The sequence below is a fragment of the Procambarus clarkii genome, chromosome 18 (assembly GCF_040958095.1).
Source record: "Procambarus clarkii isolate CNS0578487 chromosome 18, FALCON_Pclarkii_2.0, whole genome shotgun sequence".
In the NCBI taxonomy this organism is placed as follows: Eukaryota; Metazoa; Arthropoda; class Malacostraca; order Decapoda; family Cambaridae; genus Procambarus; species Procambarus clarkii.
Window position 1 is genome coordinate 16526885 of NC_091167.1, and position 4783 is coordinate 16531667.

Consider the following 4783-nt stretch of genomic DNA (forward strand, 5'->3'; position numbering starts at 1 on the left):
ACAGCCACGTATTTTTTATGTAATGAGTTCATTGTGTCGTTAAGGGTGAACTGCTAGCCGACTTTTCTAATTCAGCAAACGCCTTACAATTATGTAGTACACACGTACCACATAAGTACGTGTGTGTTACACACGTACACACACACACACACACACACACACACACACACACACACACACACACACACACACACACACACACACACACACACACACACACACACACACACACACACACACACACACACACACACACACACACACACACACACACACACACACACACACACACACACACACACACACACACACCTTGTCAAGCACAAGACGAAGCTTGAAAAAGTTTGGTGGTATGCCGATAGGCTAGTCCCAGGACTAAGAGGCATGAGTTACGAGGACAGGCTGCGAGAAATGCACCTCATGACACTGGAAGACAGAAGAGTAAGGGGAGACATGATCACTACCTACAAAATTCTCAGAGCAATTGATAGGGTACATAAAGATAAACTGTTTAACACGAGTGGTAGGCGAACAAGGGGACACAGGTGGAAACTTAGTACCCAAATGAGCCTTACCTCGAGGTTACCTTGAGGTGCTTCCGGGGCTTAGCGTCCCCGCGGCCCAGTCGTCGACCAGGCCTCCTGGTTGCTGGACTGATCAACCAGGCTGTTGGACGCGGCTGCTCGCATCCTGACGTACGAGTCACAGCCTGGTTGATCAGGTATCCTTTGGAGGTGCTTATCCAGTTCTCTCTTGAACACTGTGAGGGGTCGGCCAGTTATGCCCCTTATGTGTAGTGGAAGCGTGTTGAACAGTCTCGGACCTCTGATGTTGATAGAGTTCTCTCTCAGAGTACCTGTTGCACCTCTGTTTTTCAACGGGGGTATTCTGCACATCCTGCCATGTCTTCTGGTCTCATGTGATGTTATTTCTGTGTGCAGGTTTGGGACCAGCCCCTCTAATATTTTCCACGTGTAAATTATTATGTACCTCTCCCGCCTGCGCTCAAGGGAGTACAGTTTTAGGCTCTTTAGTCGGTCCCAATAGTTTAGATGTTTTACTGAGTGGATTCTAGCAGTAAAGGATCTCTGCACGCTCTCCAGGTCAGCAATTTCTCCAGCTTTGAAAGGTGCTGTCATTGTGCAGCAGTACTCCACTCTAGAGAGCACAAGCGTTTTGAAAAGTATCATCATCGGTATAGCATCTCTAGTGTGAAAAGTTCTTGTTATCCAACCTGTCATTTTTCTTGCAGTTGTGACGGCTACTTTATTGTGTTCTTTAAAGGTAAGGTCTTCCGACATGAGTACACCCAGATCCTTTACATTGCCTTTTCGTTCTATGTTATGATTTGCCTGAGTTTTGTACGTGGTTTCCGTTTTTATAACCATAAGTGTCAGAGTTCAGTGTCAGAGTAGTTAATAGATGGAATGCATTAGGCAGTGATGTGGTGGAGGCTGACTTCATACACAGCTTGAGGCTTCAAGAAGACCTGGACAAGCTGCAGGAATAGTCGAACAAATGGATGTTAGAGTTTAACCCAAGCAAATGTAATGTAATGAAGATAGGAGTAGGAAGCAGGAGACCAGATACAAGGTATCACTTGGGAGATGAAATACTTCAAGAGTCAGAGAGAGAGAAAGACCTGGGGGTTGATATCACGCCAGACCTGTCCCCTAAAGCTCATATCAAGAGGATAACATCAGCAGCATATGCCAGGTTGGCTAACATAAGAACGGCCTTTAGAAACTTGTGTAAGGAATCTTTCAGAACATTATATACCACATATGTCAGACCAATCCTGGAGTATGCAGCTCCAGCATGGAGTCCATATCTAGTCAAGCATAAGACTAAACTGGAAAAGGTTCAATGGTTTGCCACCAGACTAGTACCCGAGCTGAGAGGTATGAGCTACGAGGAGAGACTACGGGAATTAAACCTCACTTCGTTGGAAGACAGAAGAGTTAGGGGGGACATGATCACCACATTCAAGATTCTCAAGGGAATCGACAGGGTTGATAAAGATAGGCTATTTAATACAAGGGGCACACGCACTAGGGGACACAGGTGGAAACTGAGTGCCCAAATGAGCCACAGAGATATTAGAAAGAACTTTTTTAGTGTCAGAGTGGTTGACAAATGGAATGCATTAGGAAGCAATGTGGTGGAGGCTGACTCCATACACAGTTTCAAGTGTAGATATGATAGAGCCCAATAGGCTCAGGAACCTGTACACCTGTTGATTGACGGTTGAGAGGCGGGACCAAAGAGCCAGATCTCAACCCCCGCAAGCACAACTAGGTGAGTACAACTAGGTGAGTACAGTTTCAAATGCAGATATGATAGAGCCCAGTAGGCTCAGGAATCTGTATATCAGTTGATTGCCAGTTGAGAGGTGGGACCAAAGAGCCAGAGCTCAACCCCCGCAACCACAACTAGGTGAATATACACACGCACGCACACACGTGCACACACACACGTACACACGTACACACACACACACAGACACAAACATACACACACTAATGCCTCTATTCACCTTGCAGTAAATAGGAACCTGAAAGTCAGGAAGCTGCTAAAGGCTGCATCTTGGGAATGTGTGTGTGTGTTAGATAAAAATATATGTTGTTTAGATATGATGGAGGAAAAGAGGCAGAGAGCCGGTACATTAGACAACCGACGCTTAGAAAGGCGGGGTCCAAGAGCTAACAGCTAAATCTTGGAAATAATAAATTAAAATATTTAATACACACACATACATGTTTCACATGAATTTGGCTGAGGGCTGGTGGCCCCGTCGACGGGGCAGGAAGTCGGCGGTTGATCAAAGGCCTCCCCCATCCTCCACATACCTGAGGATTATTCCGGCTTAATTTTAAACGGAAGTAATGTCTTGGTATTTCCGGCTTCAGCGGGTGGGTGGGTCCGTGGGTTTATTACACTATGAGTGAAAACAATCGCCTGTTCTCTATTTTATATTGCCGCTTGTAGAGCTAGAAGCTGTTGCCTCTTGTGTGCGTTGCACAAGGGTATTAATATCTGGATTAATATCTTTGAATATTTCCAGTATTTTTTAAGGTATCGCTTAAATACCGAAGATACTGTTATTGGACACCGCTTAATTGACAATGTCTCAACAACGCAGGCTGAAGATGTGCGTGGCTCCTGCTATTGCAATGATGCTCATTTGCTTTTCAATCATGCGCCTTAGTTGCCCCCTCTCTTAACTTACCGTTCTAAATACCCCTTCTCCATCTCTCGCAAACATTCCCCCCTCATACATCTCCCCCCTTTCCTCCTGTCCCCCTGTCCATCTTTGTCCCCCTGTCCATCTTTGTCCCCCTGTCCCTCACTTTGTCCCCTTGCCCACATTTTCTGTCCTCTGTCCCCGATCCCTTTCCCCCTGTCCCCCTCTCTGTCCCCTGTCCCCCTATCCCCCCCTTTCCATCTCTCTGTCCCCCTGTCCCTCTCTATCCCATTGTCCCTCTCTCTGTCCCCCTGTTCCTCTCTGTCCTCCTGTTCCTCTCTCTGTCCCCCTGTCCCTCTCTATCCCATTGTCCCTCTCTCTGTCCCCCTGTTCCTCTCTGTCCTCCTGTTCCTCTCTCTGTCCCCCTGTCACTCTCTGTCCTCCTGTTCCTCTATGTCCCCCTGTCCATCTTTGTCCCCCTGTCCCTCACTTTGTCCCCTTGCCCACATTTTCTGTCCTCTGTCCCCGATCCCTTTCCCCCTGTCCCCCTCTCTGTCCCCTGTCCCCCTATCCCCCCCCTTTCCATCTCTCTGTCCCCCTGTCCCTCTCTATCCCATTGTCCCTCTCTCTGTCCCCCTGTTCCTCTCTGTCCTCCTGTTCCTCTCTCTGTCCCCCTGTCCCTCTCTATCCCATTGTCCCTCTCTCTGTCCCCCTGTTCCTCTCTGTCTTCCTGTTCCTCTCTCTGTCCCCCTGTCACTCTCTGTCCTCCTGTTCCTCTATGTCCCCCTGTCCATCTCTGTCCCCCTGTCCTTCTCTCTGTCCCCTGTACCTCTCTGTCCCTCTGCCCACTCTTTCTGACCGCTGTCCTTTATCTGTCCCCCTCCCTTTCCTCCAGTCCCCCTATCCATCTCTGTCCCCTTGTCCCTGTCTCTGTTCCCCTGTCCCTATCTCTGCCCCCTGTCCATCTCTCTGTCCCCCCTGTCCGCCCTTTCTGCCCCCCTGTTCCTGTCCTTCTCTGTCTGTCCCTGTCCCTCCCTCTGTCCCCCTGCCCACTCTTTCTATCCCCTGTCTCTCCTCTGTCCCCTCTCTCTTGGTCTCCTGCCCCCCTCTCCTCCCTCTGTCCCCCGGTCCCCCTCTCTGACCCTGTCCCTCTGTCTCTGTCCCTGTCCCCTTCTCTGTCCCTGTCTCCCTCTCTGTCCCACTGACCCCCTCTGTTCCCCCGTCCCTCCTCTGGCCCTGTCCGTCTGTCCCTGTCCCTCTGTCTTTGCCTCTCCTCGTTTCTGACATTCTCTGTGTCAGCCTATCTCTCTGTCTCTTTCCTCGCTCTATCTCTGTCATTCTCTCACTGACTTTGCATATCCTTATCTATCCATCTCTGTGTCTAACATTCTCTCCCTGACTCTGTCTATATCTATTTCTCTGTCTCAGTCTTCATCTCTTTCTCTCCTTACATACATACATACATACATACATACATACATACATACATACATACATACATACATACATACATACATACATACATACATACATACATACATACATTTATTTAACACATGTAGTACACGCACAAGGGGACACAGGTGGAAGCTGAGTACC